Source organism: Hipposideros armiger, unplaced genomic scaffold, assembly GCF_001890085.2.
Source record: "Hipposideros armiger isolate ML-2016 unplaced genomic scaffold, ASM189008v1 scaffold_66, whole genome shotgun sequence".
In the NCBI taxonomy this organism is placed as follows: domain Eukaryota; kingdom Metazoa; phylum Chordata; class Mammalia; order Chiroptera; family Hipposideridae; genus Hipposideros; species Hipposideros armiger.
In genome coordinates this window covers 4,875,066-4,894,518 of record NW_017731416.1, presented here as the reverse complement: position 1 = coordinate 4,894,518, position 19,453 = coordinate 4,875,066, and the positions used below count along the sequence as shown (strand labels likewise).

General features: G+C 38.5%; 1 long non-coding RNA gene across 1 annotated transcript in view; it reads left to right on the top strand.

Moving 5' to 3' along the window:
• Positions 1-10,601: 10,601 nt before the first annotated feature.
• Positions 10,602-19,453, top strand: part of LOC109382588 (uncharacterized) — a 15,111-nt gene continuing 6,259 nt past the window's right edge. Inside the window, exons 1-2 of the long non-coding RNA XR_002123944.1 lie at positions 10,602-10,713; positions 15,406-15,484. This is a non-coding gene — a long non-coding RNA (uncharacterized LOC109382588). The remainder of the gene's footprint in view (positions 10,714-15,405; positions 15,485-19,453) is intronic.

Sequence of the window (19,453 nt, the reverse complement as noted above, 5' to 3'; positions counted from 1 at the left end):
GCACCTCCAGCACTGTTTCATTTCTTTCTCCTGACATAACGGTTTTACCTTCATTTGTGTCCCTCCTTATGGATGTTTCTTTTATTTCATATGCAGTAGTTGGCCTTGGCAGCATCAGCCCTACTGTTTGAAAGGAAAGCTCTTGGAATTTGAAGCAAAGCCTGAGTCGGAGTTGACTTTGGCAGCCGTGCTTGTCAGACGGGCGGATCTCTCCCGTTTCCCCGAAAGGTGTCTGGGGCACTGGGGTGATGAGACCTTCCCCGAAAACACAAAGACCTCAGAAGCCGAGAGGCATGCTCAGAGGCGGTCTAAACACCAGCGTTTGTAAACTGAAGGAAGCAAAGCATCTGAAGTGGTTTGCTGCAAACCTGTCGTTGCCTCACAGCTCCTGGGATTTGCCCAGTCAACCGGCTAGTGGTATCTTGAATAGGGTATGCCTAGGTGATTCCTGGTGCTATTAAATATGCTGATTTGCTAATTAGCATTTGAATCTCCCCAGTCACATCTCTTTTTAATCCGTTTGTATCTGCTTCCAGTTTATGCATTTTTTACTTTTCAACCCTGACAGCACAAGGTCTGAGTCTTTTTTTTTTCTTTTTTAAGATTTTATTGGGGAATTGGGGGAGGGGAAAAGCGTTGGGGAATCGGGAAAGTGGAACAGACAAGTTGCTGTCCTTTTGTTCTTCAGTCTAGTTGTGGAGGACGTTGCTTCACTGGCCCAAGTTGGTATTATCATTGTGCTCTTCCTGGGTGAGGCAGATTGGTCACTGGCCTCTGGACTGCCGCTCACCCTTGGCTCTTGGCAGTTCACACTGGCTGTGGGCCACTCATGATAGCTTATGGCAGCCCACACTGTTGCCGGCGGCTCACAGCAGCCCAGCTCCAGGTCGAGTGTTGTTCACCATCTTAGCTGCAGAGGGTGCAGCGTCACTGGCCCTCATGTGGGATCCAAACCAAGGCCCTGCTGCTCAGAGCTGGCATCCCAAGCCAACTCAACAAACACGCAACTCAGCCGGCCCAAAGTCTGAGTCTTTCAAAAAGGTCTTTAAAAAAGGCTACAGGTCACCTGCGGGATGGATCCTATAGAGAGTTTGGGGTGGGGGTGGGGGACGCCACTCCCGGCCTCCGGTGCTTCTCTTCCTCTCAGACCATTCAGGCGCCCTCTGACGCTTTCCCCACAGTAAGTGAATCCCCTCTGACGCTTTCCCCACAGTAAGTGAATCCCACCACTCGTCCCCCACCTTCTGGAACACTGTGCATCACTGCTTTGACTGAGACCCGCTCCTCCCCGAGGACCTGCCCTCTCAGCATCTAGCTCAGGTGAGTGTTGCTCCTTCTCTCGCAGTCACCTCCTTCGCTGCTGGGGAGTGAAGCTCACACCTCTTCCTTCTCCACGGCCACCTCTGCACGCCCACGGGTTCACTCTCCTGAAAAAAACCCTGCTCCTTGATGTTCACACTCTTCTTCTGTGTGATCATTGCCATTCCTGTTGACTAGTACACACCTTGGCATCCGGTCTCGGGATTCCTCTCTACCCTACATCTTGCTACTGGGCTGTGTGACCTCAGAGTTTACGTGTGTTGCCATCCAACACGACATCCCCGAACTACTCAATGCCGACGCCTTACGCTGCCCTCCACCTCAGCCACACACTCCCTTGTCAAGTGTGGACACTGTATCCCTTTGAGTCCCATAATAGTAATTGCTTTACCAAGTATAATAGCCATCGCGGGATAAGCACTTATCACTTGTCAGGGCACTGAGCTATCGCCTTTGGATTTATTGTTTAATTTAACTCTGAATTCACTCTGTGAGGTGCTATAATGATCCCCATTTTTCTGAGAGGGAAACCAAGGCTCTGAATAGTTAAGTAAATTGCTCAAAGTCATGCAGTAAGTAAATGGTAGATCTTGGATTAAAAGTCAAGATGTCGGCCCACAGTGAAAACATTCTGCCCTCTGACCCTGCCTCCGTCTTCTGCCTCCCTTGTCAGTGCTGTCACACCTGCCCTCCATGGTCAGCTCCCAGAGCTCCTCGGCCTGCGGCTTTTTTCAGCCATGTTAGCTTCTCGCTGTCTTCATTTTTTCCCTATTAAATCTGGATTCTATGGACTGTCATCAAACTGGACTCTTTGCTAGGTACTCCCACTTTCTTTCCTGTTGTCGGCACTTCACGTGTGCCGAGAGAATCTCTCACCCACTCTATACATGCAAACCTCTTAAATCCTTTATGTGTTTTCCTCCCTTTTACCTCAGAGATCATTTTTATTATCCTGTTAAGTTAGGTAACTAAGTTAATAAAATGTAGAACTGCATTTTGATGAAAGTAGCTATTTTCAAAGGGCTACTGAGAATTACATTGCTGAGTAAATTAAATCCACTATAGAGGGAGATCAACTATGACTAATCTAGGGTATTTTCCCCCACATTATTCCTTGATTTATTTTTCCCAAGTCCACCAGGCAAAATCAGCGTTCCTTCTGAGTGATTGTGATCTATGTTTTCATGAAAAATGGTTTCTTTGTATTCCAAATGAACACTTGGTTGATCACGTGCTGAATTCAGGCCAAGCTTCCCCAAAAGAAAATGTTGGTCATACAAGATTTCTTCTGTGGGAGAACACCAGCTCATCAGTTTGTTTGTTTTTTAACATTAGCAAAACCATGTGAACCCTGCCATCTGCTCTGTTGGTCTCCATAATCTACAGATTTCCTCTCAAGCAGCAACAAGCAACTCCATTGTACTCATGACATTATTGAGACATATGCAGCATCACGCCAGCTGCTCCTCATCTGGCTGATATGGGTTCCACCTAAGGAAGGGTCTGAAGGGGGGTACCACTCATCTCCTCTTGGTGCTCTTGGTCCTACTATAGGCTCAGTTTAGACATAAGACATATGTATCAGGGCCGTATCCACTTAGCTCTTCATAAGTTACTTTTACTGACTTTTGCCTTCATATATTGCTCAATTTTCTTATTCAAGATTGTTTTAAGAAACAACTGAACGATACCTTATTTTCACTCTGTATTTTATAAAGTATGCTAACAGTTAATTTTTGCAACAGCATTTCCTATATAAAATTCCTGATAAGAAATTTATTTTAGGATTTATTAGCAGAAAAAGAAACAAAATTTGAAAAACAAAAGTTTGTTTTTAAAAAAATGTTTTCTTGAGCCGGCCGAGTGGCGCGATGGTTAAGAACTGGCTTGGGATGCCAGAGGGCCCCGGTTCGGATCCCACATATGAGGGTCAGTGACACTCCCCTCCACAGCTAAGATGCTGAACAACAGCTCAACCTGGAGCTGTGTTGCTGTGAGTCGCTGGTGACGGCGTAGGCTGCAGCCCCTGCTGCAGTGAGTTGCCATGGGCTACCGTGTGTAGCCAGCAGCCAGCATGAGTGGCCAGAAGCGGCCGTCCAGAAGCCGGCGACTGATCTGCCTCGCCCAGGAAGAGCACAATGATGGTGCCAACTTGGGCCAGTGAAGCAACGTCCTCCACAGCTAGGCTGAGGAACAAAATGACAGCAACTTGTCTGTTCCCCTTCCCCCAATTCCCCAGCGCTGTTCCCATCCCCCAATTCCCCAATAAAAATCTTTAAAAAAAAAACAAAAAAATGTTTTCTCCAACTTCTTTTAATGTACATTGTGATACAAAGCTTTTCTTAGCTAACTTTTAGGAAACTCAGAATTAAATCAGATGGACAATTATAGTGATTACATTAACTTTTAGCTCTAAAACATTTGGATCTTTTTTCCTTGGTTTTCATTTTTCATTTTCTATTTTATTACCCAGGTATATATCTTTTATAACAATTTTTGTCAAGTTATATCGGAAAGAAATTAGGTCCATTGTACTCGTACTGCCAGCCTTTATGACAGAAGGGACATCCATATATTTACCAAATGTATGGAAGAAATTCTGGTCATTGCAGGCACTAACTGGATGAATACAGATTGAATGGACAAGACCTATAATCAATATACAAACATATGTGTCCATAGACGACTGCTTTCCAAGGTGAAATAAATAAATTAGAAAAAAAAAACAGGAAATAGAAAACTAGAACACCAAGAGAACGAAGTATTTGTCCATAACCAATAACATGAGTCACACACTTATTTAATTTACTAGAATTACAAAATCATGAAACTGAAAAGAGCCTTCATTAAGAAGGAATTTTAGCCAATTTTGAATGGCGGAGGACAGGATGACAGATTGGTTGTGTAGGTGTGTGTGTGATTGTGTGCATTCTCAAGCATGGGCATGTTTTTGGAAGATTAGAGAAAGGACATTTAGAGAAAAAGTAGACATATAAAATACAACATTTTTATGATACCTATTGAGAGTGAAGGATAACAAAAATGTCTTCCCTTTCCACATAAGAATTGGACACCCAGTTAAATTTCTGTTTTTTCCTCCCTACAAACCTGATAAAGAGAAAATGTCAACTGTGCTTGGAAAGCATTGTTCATGGTAAAAATGACCTGTGATTGGTAAATTGTTTCCGGACTAGAAGAATTACAAAGATCTGATAGGGAGCCATAACCCTGGGTTTTCCTGAGTGCGGTGACTCTTGTAGTTGGATATGTCCCTTGTGGGGCCCTATGGAACTCTTTCTAGAAATCCAGGATTCCTGCTCCTTTTAAGGAATCCAGGATTCCTGCTCCTGTGGGGTAGGAGGCTTTTAAGCCAGTGTAATTTCTTCCCTGGCATGTGAAGTCACCTAGGGTAACTCAGGTGGCCTTGACACTCCCCTCAGCTTGACTAAGCTTTGGAACAACTTCTTCCTGACTGTAGACCCCTGGCCTCCCTTTTTTTAGAGCATTAACTTTAGAGAACTTGCAATTGGAAAATCTTTCTTTGCCCCTTTAAGATATAAACCTTCTACACCAGGAAATATCTTTCTCAAGAACAGAGGGGCCTTCCTTTTGAAATGTAATCACCCAGATAGGACCCCTGTCCCCAGTCTTTTTCAGAGGGTGGGAGCCTAATTTCAATAAGCCATAAGTGACAATTAGCAAACAGAGACAGCTAATCCCGTTGAGTAACCTTCCCGCTAAAGTTCTTCAGTCCTCTCCCATTAGCTCACCTTAGCGTTTAAAAATCTTCTCACCTTTGTTTTGGGGAGTTGACTTTAATCTCTCTCCCCTATTGCAACAATTTTGAATGAAGTCTTCCTTGCTGTTCTTAACACTGAGCAGTGCAATTTTTCTTTGGCAGGGCTGAGTGAGGTGCGGGAGCAGAGAACAGCTGCTGGATGGCTGTGTGGAGTCCTCCTGGAGAAGACTCCTGGTGCTACTCGTCCCCATAGCAAGCTGCGAGCTGTGGCTCTGTCCTCTGTCTTCCAAAGCCAGCTAAGCCAAGGGGCCTGTGGTAGTCCTATGAGTCTGAATGTTTAATGGAACATAAGAAGATTCCTTATGATGACCCTATTCCACTGTCTCACTACTGTTTTTCATTTTACCTTCTGGCAGAGTTTACTTTCAACCGAAAAGGCAAGTAAAACCAGAAAGTGGAATGATGAGTCCTTATTAACTTGCTTCCTAGTTTTCAGCAGCCCAATGTTTTGTCATCACGCAATCCTGAATTACTATTTTATAGCTTTTGAGAAAATCCTCCTATACTTACCCTTATAATGGAGCTGCTCACTTGTGGACAGCTTTTGAAGAACAACCCAGGCATTTTAGTTAGCTACAAGCAAAATAGCAGTTCATTCATATGTAAAGGAGATAATCACTTACTGTCATTAAAGAACAGGATTTATAAAAAAGTAAGTAGAGTGACAAAAAACCTACAGGCATTCTAAGATTCTCGAGGTTTGTTTTTAGAGGATGGGAATAAAACTGATGCCTGACAGCTAGTAAAGAGGCTACTCTTGAGCAGGCTGGCTGGGTCACCTCATAAAAAAGCAGGAAACCAATTCAGTTGTTGATGGCTTATTTGAAACACCTTGAGGTTTAATGTGAGTATATGTATATGATAGGCTGTCTCTACCAGGATGCTTTCATTGGTAACTTCCCCTTCATTATTAGTCTAGGTCTGCACCATTTCCTCATCCGAATTTCTTGGCACATTCACACAACTCGACTGGGCAGGATGATGGTAGATATTCCTTCCTGGGGTCTGATTGTATTTTTCAAAAACAATTACATAGATTCGATTTCAATTGATCAAGTCAGAAACACTGTTCAAAGTCCTATAGATGGAACAGAGAAAAGCCAAAGAAGGAAAAGAGAAACTTTTTGTCTCATTTTAATCCTTTTAATCATCCTTAAATGTAGGTCCTATATTTGAAGGGAAGTATATATAGGACTTGGAGAAATTATTTCAAATATATTCTAATTCTAAAGTTAAAGTACATACAGGCAGATTAATGGATTGCTACAAAATTATTATACCTACTTAATCTAAAGAGCTGTCAAGAATTTATAAATGAATACCACATTGTCTGAAGTACTTAGAGAATACAGACAGCTTCCTTGGACTAATGCTAGCTGTCAGCTGTTAATACATAATAATTACGTCTTCACTGATAATTCATCCAAGAACTTGTTTTCTGTATCTCTTTATTATAATTCTATTGCTCCTCCACCCCCTCCCGCTTTTAACATTTCCTTTTTGATTTTTATTATTTAGTCTGTGCAAAGATGGATTCTCTGGAATATGAAAGGATTTAATAGATAAGATTCATAGAGACATAGATGGCACATTTAAATCTAGTAAAATGGCATTAGCTTAAATGAGGAATCAGGAAAACATCTCTGGAACTATTCCAGACATCTTTGCACAGCACAGATCGAGGGTTATGTGATATTGTAGGAGAAATTTGGACATAAGCTCTGGGGAAATAGGACCCTGAAATTCAGTTAAATTCAGCAACATTCCTAAACTCAGTGCAAGTATTGTGCTAAGCCATGGGGTTCCTAACGTGAGGAAGACCCCTTAAGATTCCTTACAGAATTTATGATCAGACCCACATGCTTACTACTCAGAGTCCTCTCCTTGGGAGAAGGGGTGACTTCCAGCCATTCTAAATCTCTAGAACCTAGTACAGGGCCAATCGATGCTCAGGAAATAGTTATTGAACTGAAGCACACAGAGTTGCCTTACAGGAATAAAACTGAGAATTAGCCTAATGCAATGAGTGATTCATAAGAAAACTGTCCTAATGCAATGAGTGATTCATGAGAAAACTGTCATGTTAATTAATCAAGAAATCCTTCTCTGCAGCACCAATCACCCTTTCAAAGTATAATCTCAGCTCTTTCCTTTGAGTTAATGGAAGCATCGTCTCAATCTGGCAGATGAGAAAAGCAAACTAAAATGAAAATAATAACTACTTATTGAGCTGAGTCCTTTCATTGCACTGAGTATTCTACAGGGTGCTTTGCATGTTTTTATCTGACTTTATTTTCACATCACTCTGAAGATACGATAAGCACCTGAAGCCTCAAGAGGTAAATAATATTTGCAGAGTTATAAGGCTAGTAAGGGGAGAAACTAGGATGGCAGCTCTTTTTGTTTAATTCCAAAGCCCATGTTCCTCCCATTGGTTTTCAGTGTTTCTGAAGCACGAAAAAATTACCTGCAGCCACTGGGTATGCACCTCCAATAAGCCAGAAACTCTGACAAGTGCTCTTATTTGAAGGTTAATATATTTAAGACTTACTGGGAATTGTTCACTGATGAAAGGTAAGATAAACTTTGATTTTCCTAAGTGAGTGGGTTGAAGCTGATAATTAAGACAGCTTTTCCTCTCACTTCCAACTCCCATTTGCAGTATATTTTATGGTAAAATATATGTGATTTTTTTACTGTGATTTTCAAATACATGTGAATTTTTATTGCTCTTTTCTTTCTAGGTTTATACACCAAAAACGAATGGAGGGAAAGAAGGGAAATTAATGTTTTAGGTATATACTAGATATTAATAGTAACAGCAAAATTTATTCTCCAAAAGCGATTCTCTGACCCCAAAGCCGTTTTTCCCCACTCTACCACACCAATTCCCCAGAATTTACTAATGGACCTGACAATTGTTGAGTTCTGCTAGGCCTGCCAGAATCTAGTTGCAAATTGGGGGGCAAAGCTCTCTAAGCATCACTTTTCTCATCCATGAAATGGGAATAGTGATTCTCTCATAAGACTTGAGGATTAAATAATTTAATTTGCGGTCCAGCCAAGTGGCTCGTTGGTTAATAGTTGGCTTGGGAACGCGAGCTCTGAGCAGCAGGGCCGCCGGTTCGGATCCCACATGAGCCAGTGATGCTGTGCCCTCTACAGCTAAGATGGTGAACGGTGGCTCGACCTGGAGCTGGGCTGCCGTGAGTCCCTGGTGACGGAGTAGGCTGCAGTGGGGCCACCATGAGTTGCCGGCAGCTGGCATGAGCTGCTGTGAGCCACCGTGAACCACCATCCAATGGCCGACAACCGATCTGCCTCAGCTGGCAAGAGCGCAATGTTCACAATGCCAACATGGGACAGTGAAGCGACGTCCTCCACAACTAGACTGAGGAACAAAAGGACAGCAACTTGTCTGTTCCCCTCCTACAATTCCCCAATAAAATCTTTTTTAAAAAAAGTATATATATATAAAATTAAAAAAAATAATAATAATAATTTAATTTGCTGAGCACTATGACTAATAGAAAGCCAGCCAATCTTTTCACAACACTGCCAGTGTAAGATATGTCACATTTTACATTTGTCTAACTGAAAGTAAGTCTTGATTTAACATCTACATGGCAAGGTTGGCTGTCTCTCCAATATCGGTAACAATTGTGGCATTCGTCCTCCATTATATGGAAATAAACTCCAGAGTTTACTCAGTTAAATGAAACGAGCTAAGGGGCATAGTCTGCTGGCTCTTTGGATCATGCTGTGGAGGCTCCTGCTATTATATAATGTCTGGCACAGCCCAGGCTGCAGGGAAGCATGTTCTCAACCTCAGCCGTGGGAATGTCACTGGAGTGCAGTCACTCATGGAGCCGCCCCTCAGAGTTCCTGGTCGCTCAGGGCTCATGAGCCGGAGGCACCCAAGTGTTGGAGGAGGTCATTGAGAGGACATGACTGCTGGTGGAGAGCTGCACCTGGGCCATCAGAGGCCCCTCCCACCTCCCCTGACCTTGGAATGTGGGTACGTTCTGCCCATCATTCCCACTGTGGGAGCCGTTTCAAGGATGCATCCTTGAAAGACCAACATGTTGTTGGGGCCATCTGCACTGTGCACATGACTCAGCCCAGTTAAGGCCTCGGCAGTATTACTTTTATGATTCTAGCAGACAGATGCAGGCTCATCTTGCAGTCACCCAAGATAAGTCTCGTATGTACGTTCCTTTGTTGATTACAACTGCCACCTACCAGTCTGGAGTGGTCTGCTTCTTTCTTCCATCTCTCCTTGCCTTCCATGCACAGCTTTCAGGTTTCACCCAGGAAACTCCCACGTTTTCCAACCCACGCCAAGTCGCGGCTTTCCTCTCTCCACATCCCAGTTAACGGGGTTGCCACACTCCAGGCTGAGGTCTCAGTTGGTGACACTACACAGCCTCCATCCCCTTCTTTCGCAAACAGAACTAGCCCCTCCTCTTCAAAGCCCAGACTTTATAAAAGGCACTCTGTGGGGGGTTTTCTGCAAAGTTAGTTAATGTCGATTTTCCATTTCAGGCTTGAAACCCTTACAGATTGTTAATAAACTCCTTCCCGTCCTCCACTCGGTTCTCTGTACTGACCTCACCGTGCACTAGTAACGATAGTCAACAGACTAGCACTGTTATACGTGCTTCTTTATGATAATATACACATACCTTCCCTATATTTTGTGGGTTTTTTGTCCATTTAACATTATATCTTGGAGATATTTAAATCAAAGTCCAACTTAGAGCTATCTGTAGACCACATGAAACAGAGTAAGAAAAAAAACTTGTTTTTGTAAATTACTGAGATGTTTGAAGATGTTTGTAACACAGTATTACTTAGTAAAAGGTGACTGATATATGTATTTCCACTTATATTTTACTATCACCATCTAGAATTAATCAGTGTCAATTATCTTTCCCTTAAAACAAATTAGAGAATTAACATTATGTTTTACTGCTTTATTTGCTCGACGCTGTTTTTTACAGCCTAATTTTTCCTTTTGCATTCTTGTTCCTTTTGCTGAAATACATTGTAAGGTAATTCTCGAAGAGGAAGTAAATTTCCTTTATGGGTAGGTAGTACACTGAGTTCTTACTTATCTTAAATTGTTAAGACTTTGCCTTCACAAATTTTGGAGCTTGTTTGTGTAGAGGTGTCTAGGTTCAGAGTCACTGCTCCTGAGAGCGTTTGAGCTATTACTTCATTGGCTTGGCTTTGGCATTGTCAATTAGATATCTGCTGTCAGTCTTGTTTTCATGCACTTCTTATTCCTGTGTTTTGATTCAGTATTTATTTGGATAGATTTCGTTTTCAGGTATTTGTTTATTGTCCTGAGGGTTTTATGTATGCTAACTTCTTGTACTTTTGGTAACATATGTCAGTTGCCGTTATGCTTGAAGGATAATTTGGCTGTTTTAAATGACTAAATGGCACTTTGCTTTCTTATAATCTTGTAGACATGTCTTCCTGAACTCCTGGCATGAAGAATAGCTACAGGAAAGGCTGACACAGCCTGACTTTTCCCTGTACACGTGGCTTCCTTGTCAGTTTCTATTATCACACACTTCTTTCTTCAGGTAAATTCTTTCCTCAGCTAAGTTCTTAAACTGGTTATTAATTAATGTCTATTGCTTTTTAAACAATTTTTTTCTGAGACATCTGGGAAATAGAGTGTTATTTCGATATGCAGATTATAAATTTTCAATAATTTGAAATTTTAAAAGAAATTTTTGGTCTTTGCTTGTTTTTCAGTTTCAATTCATTTTAAATTCTGCTTCACAAGCATAATTATACATGTACTGGATCTTTGTGTGGCCTTCAAGCTACTATCTTCTCCATAATCATGCCTGTGTATTTATACTTTTCCATTATTCTTTATTTATAATGTCACCTAGGCTGTCAACATGTACCTGAATGTGATTTGTCATCTCTATCCTATTTTAGGTGTTTTTAATATAACTTTTTTCTCTCTCTTTTTCTATTTTATTACTGTACTCAACCAGCTCACCTTTATTCTTCTGCTGTCTTAGCAACTCATTTGTCTCTTATGAGCTTTTCTTTTATGAACAGGTAATGAATGGTGTCTGAAATGTATGTGAGACCATGGAGAATTACCTGCCTAAACCCCTAATCTGTTGGGCAGTTGTTCTTACCATGTATTTCTTCACCTGCCTGGTTTTCATTTTTCCTCCTAACTTTTGTTGCAGTATCTATACATATTTTAAAATGTCTTTGTTCAGTTTCTTTTAATGGATCAAATTATTTGAAGAATACAGTTGGAGATCTGGGTGGAGGTGGAGGTGATGTGAGTTGGAACACTGTCGATTTAGGCTTCTCATCTTCAAAACCCTCTTTGCAAACCTGTGATTTGTGCTGCCTTGGGACACCTTTGATCTCAACTTTCAGTGTCTTCCTGACGTATCATGTCCTTTATGTCACAATTCTGCTGCTGAGATCTGCTGGTGTGTAATAACTGTCTCGCCTGTTGCCTTCATCCCATTTTATTCATCTATGAACAGATTGTAGACCAGAAAAATGTCACATCAGCACGGTCCTTCATTCTGTTCCGCCTTCCCTGCATCCCTGTCAAGTCTATATAGTCCTCGTCCATTTATTGGCCTCCTTCCAGGTCTTGTTGCTCCTTGAGGACCAAACCATTTGATTTTAAACAAGTGTGTCTTGTTCACAACTTCAGCCTGTACATGCCTGTTATTAATGGCCTGCCTTGTTTTGGTCTAGATTTCCCAGTACGACAAACATACTTCATGTTTTATCATTTAATTAAAAAAAAAAGATTTTTCTCTTTTTATTCTTTTGGTTGCTTTTAAGTAGGTTTCATGGGGTTGGGAGTACAATAAAGAGAGCCACTTCTCCATCATCTCTATCAGAAAAACCAAAACAGCTTTTAAAAGGTTGAGTTAACATGGTGAAAATGATCTTTTAATAATTTTCATTGATATGGATTACAGAGATGTTAAATATAGACTCAACAGAAGTTGCTGGTACATAGACTATGGGAGCCAAAGAAAGAGGAGGAATCAAAGACAGTCATTACATTTTCTTGGCTTGAGATACTAAGGTGATGATGGAGAAGGCTGGAAGGCCAGGCTGCCATGGGAGTGTGTAGTCAAGGTTTCATCTTAGCTATATGAGCATTGAGGAATCTCTGAGATACCCCATTGAGGATTTCCTATATGCTCTTGGATATGAGTCTGGAAATCAGGGAAGAAGTCTAGGCTTAATATGAATTGGGGATGGATTAGCCTAAATACAGTAATTAGTGCCTTAAGGATGGGTAAAAATGATCTTGGCAGCTATACAGAGAACAATAAAAGGCCTACCTTTTGTTGACACAGGATGGAAGATGAGAATATGAGTGTTAATGAAGGAAGGTTGTTAAATTTAGTGGTGGGAAGATGATGAAATTTCTTTCTAATGGCTTGTGTTTCCTCTGTGAAATTTGAGGGGAAGTTGTTAGGTTGCTGAGGGGGGACCATTTTGTGAGGCTTGAGTTAATAAAGGTATTTGAAACCCTTTCATTGTTATTAAGAACTCAAAAAATCTGTCCTGCTATATTTGATATATTTAAATTATTTTATATTCAAATACTCTTTTTTTACAAAATAGTTAATGAAATGATAAACCAAGGTTAACTGCCTACTGACACATTACTGTGTCAGTTAGTGCCTATTAGTGTATCTATTCTACAGATTAAAAAACTTGAGGCCTACAGATGTTAAATAATGTGCTCTCTGTGATGCAGCTGGGAGGTGAGAGAATTGGAATTCAATCCAAACTGTCTGATCTTAGAGCCTGTGCTATAATACACTATATTGCCTCTACTCACCATGACATTTACAAAGAGAGAGAGAGAGAGAGAGAGAGAGAGAGAGAATGTTTTTCTAATTACTATTCTTATCTCTGTTTCAAAAGTTTCCCTAATCCACCCAACAATATTTTTTTAGATTCTGCATAAAATAAACACCTAATTTCTACAATACTAAAGTCAAGAGTCAGAAATAAAATGGTACTTTCTCACCTTAGCCTTTTTCATACACATTAAGAGATTTTATTTTTAGTCTTTAATAAACAAGTACTGGTGAAATAATGAGAAATTTGACAGAACTCTAAAACTTGCTGTGTGTGTGTCTTCATGAATAATCTTTTCTCTCAATCTGATGTTACCATTTGCTTTTATGAACATGTTAATTTTTCTGCACAATGATTTCCCTGCACTTTTCTTTTTTAATGAGACAAAAACAAGAATTCAGAGATTTGACAGAGAATCTATATAAAGCAGAGAAGAACAAAAAGATGCTGTCTTGGCAATGAGTTAATGAATTATATTTAAAAGAACCATGAAATAATGGAAGAATGTGGGTGTGTTTTTTCATGAATCCTGTTTATTTTTCTTGTTTTTCTTGGCTCAGGAGGGCTATGTGCAACTTGGATGCAAAAGTTTGATTTGACATTTCAATTATTAAAGATAATTTAAGAGTGGAGAGCAGATCCTTAGCTACAAAGGGGAAATGCAATAAACAGAAAGAAATCATTAACATGGGAAGGATACAAAAAGGAAACACAAAATTTTTTGCAATTCCTGAATTTTCTAACATATTGGCCATTTATTACAAAATTCTGTGGAAAGGGCTTGAATTATTATCCTATTTTATGAAAGAGCAAAGTGAAACATCATAAATATACATATAACTTAATTTGAGGTAAGTGATATAATTAATGTATAGCACATAAAATTTATGCCTCTCCTTTTTCTTATATTCTTCTTGCTCAGATTACTGTTGACTAAAATTAATACTTGGAATTCATACCTATGTTGGGCAAAAGTTGAAAGACAGTAATTAAAATTCAAATGCAACTGAAAGAAATTAACCATGGAATTAAACTCATCCTGAGATTTTCATGCTACTTTGCTGTATTATCCAATTTTTAAGACGCTTCTTGTTGGGTAGAGGAGAGAATGAACACTGGGCTATGCAACTGGAGGACAGAACACAAGATGGAGGGCTTGACCAAAGGCTAAAATGCCAGGTTTGCTTATTTTCTTCTTGTTGGTAGAGTGGCTGTGCCTGAGAACTATGCCAATCTAGACACCAAGACCCAACACATATGGCTTTAAGAATAAAGAGCCTAGACATACAGAAGAATATCATACAATTTGCATTTTCTGAAGATAACAAGGAAGTCCTGACAAGAGTTATGCCCTATCTGAAGGGGGAGCTTCCTGATTCTGCAATAGGGAATTTTTTTTTTCTTTCAATGAAGGTAGCCATATCTTGATCACATAATTTCATCTTGATAATGTAGCTATTTTTAAGGACAAACTAATTAAAGTTTATATTACTTATATTTTCAAAAAAATCCTCATGTAGTGTGCTATGTTTCAAGGTCAGTTAATTAATTAATTCTTGTAATTTGGTAAAAATGAGATTTGAATTTACTTCCAATCACAATTTCAAAAACAAAGGGGGCAATTCTAAGAACATACTTTGAACCATATACAAATCTTTATTTTATTGTCTTTGGCCTTATTGAAATGCAAAGATGGCAGACATGTATGTACTTTGCTTCAAGCTTACAGTCATGCAAATTTCTTATCCAGAGAAATGTTGAAAAAATACTGCATTTTTTCCCCTTTAAAGATGGATATCAGAAAAATCAGAGGACTAAAATTTTAGTTATTCCACTCTTAACCCTTACCAATATTTTTCATCTTGAAATGTCCTACTTAAAGTTGAATGCCTTTTTTAAGAATCAAAATTTTAGGCAAGATCCTAGCCAACAGAAAGAAATTACTGTAATTTTCCTGAATCAATAATGTATATTTCTAACTGACGATCCTTTACATTATTGAAGACCCAGAATATAGGAAACACTTTAAAAAGTGATATAGATTAAGGAAATTAAAAATATTATCTAGAATTCTTATTCTAGAAATAGGATTGGCTCCTGTATTTTGTAGACAAACATTAGTAGAAAAAAGTTTATTTTGGGTTTATGCTCTTTAATATTCCAAAATTCTTTCAATTTAAACTATATCACTTATTTTTCATAACAATACAGTGAAATAATATGATTGGCATTATCACAGATAAGGAAATCAAATTCCTCCAGAATTCACTGCTTTGAGGTAAATCACCTCAAGGAGATGGTAAGAACTAGTTGGCAGCTCCAGGGCATCAAGTGTTTGATATACTCCCCACGGCCTCAGTTCATATACTTACTTGCTTTCTTGTCTCTGATTTATTGAGGAATAAGGTGCCAGTGAGCTGAAGATCAAACAAACAACACTGAATATGAAGGACTTGGAGAAATGATACGTCCTACAAGGTGAGCCCTAGTAGGAAATGGATTGATCTGATTTCATCTTGTATCCCAGCATCAGGCCTCAGCTTCTTTGGTAATTAAGCTCTAGACTGAAAATGGGGGCAGAAGGGAAACACCCACATAATAAAATTTCAGACTAGCATCTTTAATTTAAAATAGTTGTAAAAAGTATTAGCTTTAGGTAACATATTGGCTTGCTGTCTTCCTGTGCCTGGGGAGATGATAATCAAGCTGCTACACTGGCAATCAACATGAATTCATTAAACAAAACAGGAAGTAAACAGGTGTCTTTGAAATTCTGTCTCTATTTATAAATGCTTTAAATATGAAATAGTTGTGATGTTTAAAATTGATCAAGCAAACAAATAAATGAAACAAGGCAAGCAAACAAATGGAAAAACCTGAAGGAAATAGATTCTCCACCAGGGAGTTTTTCGTCCTCTAAGATTATTCTGGCTGCCCACCTCTCCAAGATACATAAAACTTCTCTTAGCTAATGCCATTCTTTATATATGTCCATGTGCTGCTTCACTCTTGATTACCAAAATGAACATGCTTAAAGTAGAAAAGAAAAAAAAAGGAAAAAATACAGAAAGGCACCAAAAAAATATTTTAAACCTATTTATGTTCTCTTCTTTCAGATATAACCAACTTTGATATATTTTAAGATTTTTTTGTGTGTCTTTCCCTGGCTATCCCCCCCCACCACCCAATTGCAATGAAATACAGTACCTTTGCCTGTACATTTTCATGAGAATACATACAAAAACACATAAAAACAAAAATATTCTTTCAGGGTTTCTTCATTTTGTATACAATATTATGCATATGTTTCGGTGACATCACTATATTACATTAATACCTAGAGGGAATTATTTTTTATAGTTTGTAGCAGCTGTTAGAAGCCTACTTAATATCCAGTATCCTTTTCTTTCTAATAGAATGCCAGTTTTATTGAGAGCAGCAACGTGCCCAACTAAAACTGCAAAATCGACTACATTTATCAGTGTTTGTTTGCAGCTTGTAAAGCCATTTGACACAATCCTGACCAATGAATTTTAGGCACATATCTGCTAAGGATTTCAGAGACAGTTTTGTTTTCTCAGTGCAGATACTGTGCCTGCTTTCTTTGTCCTTTTCTTCCTTCCTGTTGCCTGAAATATGGATATGATGGCTGGAGCTGCAAGGGCCATGATTGCACCATGAGGGAAAGGTTAAGTGAATCACCAACACCTTGCCCCCAACATTCCTGAACCATGCCTGCAGTCTTCTATTTATAGACACAAACCCTTAATTTGCAAAGAATAAAATTGGACCCTCTCTTACACAAAAATCAACTCAAAATGGATTAATTACTTAAACGTAAGACCTGAAACCATAAAACAGCTAAACGAACAAACAAACAAACAAACAAAAAAGCCACAGGGAGAAAGCTCCTTGTCATTGGTCTTAGCAGTGAATTTCTGGAATTAACACCAAAAGCACAGGCAACGAAGCAAAAATAAACAAATGGGACTACATCTAACTAAAAAGCTTCTGCACAGCAAAGGAAGCCATCAACATAGCGAAAACACAACTTACGGACTGAGAAGATAATCACTAATGATCCATCCTATAAGGGGTTAAATATCCAAAATTTTAAAGAACTCATACAACTTAACACCAAAAAAACACAACCCAGTCAAAAGATGGGCAGAGGACCTGAATAGACATGCCCTGCGTTTTGATGAAGGTTATTATTGTACTCTACATACCATTTGATTCAATTTTTTTCTTTTTTACTCTTTGACTCATATGTTATCTAAAAGCCTACTTCTTAATTTGCAAACATATGGACTTTTTTCCATTCTTTTAAATTACCTTTTTTGTTTGTTTTTTGATTCCTAGCTTAATTGCACTTTGGTCAGAGAACATATGTATGATTTCAGTCCCTTGAAATTTGTTGAGATATGCCTTCTGAGCTGGCATATGGTATTTTTTCTAAATTGTCTATGTGTGCCTGGAAAAAATGTTTATTCTACAGTTTCTGTTTATAAGATTCTATATATATCCACTCAATCAATTTTTCATATTTTTAATAACTTTATTTTTCAATAACAGTTGACATGCAATATTATATTAGTTTCAGGTGTACAACATAGTGATTAGACATTTATATAAGTTACATAGTGATCACCCTGATAACTCTAATACCCAGCCGACACTATTCATAGTTATTATAATATTATTGACTATATTTCTTGTGCTGTACTTTACATCCCAATGACAGTTTTTATAATTGGCAATTTGTACATCTTAATCCCTTTCCCTTTTTCACTCATCCCTTCAGCCCCCTTCCATCTGGCAACCATCAAAATGTTCTTTGTATCTATGAGTTTGTTACTGTTTTGTTTATTTCAATTTTTTAGATTCCACATATAAGTAAAATCATATGGTATTTGTCATTCTCTGACTTATTTCACTTAGCATAATGCCCTCTAGGTCAGCAGTTCTCAACCTGTGGGTCGCAACCCCTTGGAGGGTCGAGCAACCCTTTCACAGGGGTCGCCTAAGACCATCGGAAAGCAAAAAGATATTTACATTACGATTCATAACAGCAAAATTACAGTTATAGAGTAGCAACAAAAATAATTTTATGGTTGGAAGTCACCACAACATGAGGAACTGTATTAAGGGAGGTTGAGAACCGCTGCTCTAGGTCCATCCATGTTGTTGCAAATGGCAAGATTTTTTCTTTTCTATTGCTGAGTAATATTCCATTGTATATATGTACTATTTTTTTTTAAGATTTTTATTGGGGAATTGGGGGGATGGGAACAGTGCTGGGGAATTGGGGGAAGGGGAACAGACAAGTTACTGTCGTTTTGTTCTTCAGTCTAGTTGTNCATGTTTTTAAATCAAGTTATGTTGGCCTCATAAAAATTATTGGGAAAAGTTTCCTCTATTTCTATTCTCTGGAAGAGGTTTTGTAAGTTGGGTGTTATTTCTTCCTTAAAAGTTTGGAAGACTTCACCAATAAAGACATCTAGATTTTAGGTTTTCTTTGGGGGGAGGTTTTCAATGATGGATTCAATTTCTTTAATAACATCAGAGTTTTTCAGGTGTTCTCTTTTTAATATATCAACTTGACTAAGGTTTTTTTTGGGGGGGAGGGAGTAATTTGCCCACTGTATAGAATCCTTTTATGCTATTAGTATTCAGTAGAATTATCTCTTTTTCTTGATCAACCTTGCTATGAGTTTTTCAATTTTATTATTAATTAAATAACCAGCTTCTGCTTCTGTTGTTTTCTCTATTGTAAATTTGATTTTACGTGTTGTTGATTTTAGCTCTTCATGATTATTCATTTCTTTTTTTCTAGGTTTGATATACTGTGTTGAAATAGAAGCTTAGATAATTGATTTTTAACCTTTTTTCTTTCTTAAAACATGTGTCTAAGGATTTCCATTTCTCTTAAACACTGCTTTAGTTGCATCCCACAAGTTTTCATTTGTGGTATCTTCTTAATAATTCAGTTCAAAGTATTTTTAAATTTTGGATTTGAAATCTTTCTCTTACCAATGAATTATTTAGAGTATATTTTTATATTCTCAGGCAGTGGGGATTTTTATTATTATCTTTTTTTATTTCTCGCTTAACCCCATTGGGATCAGAGAACATACTCTGAATTATTTCAACCATAAAGTTTGTTTTTTGTTCAAATTTATGACCAGTTTTCATAACCAGGTTAAGACGACAAGATCTGGAATCAGACTCCCTGACTTCACAGCTGGCCTCTGCTTCTTTCAAACTTTATAACCTTCTTTAAATTACTTAACATCTTAGTGTTTTAGTTTTATCACAACAAAACAAATATATTAATACTACCATATGAGTTTACTAGGTCTGCCATAACGAAATGCCACAAACTAGGTGGCTTAAACAACAGAAATTTATTTTCTTGTGGTTCTGAAGGCTGAATTCCAAGACCAA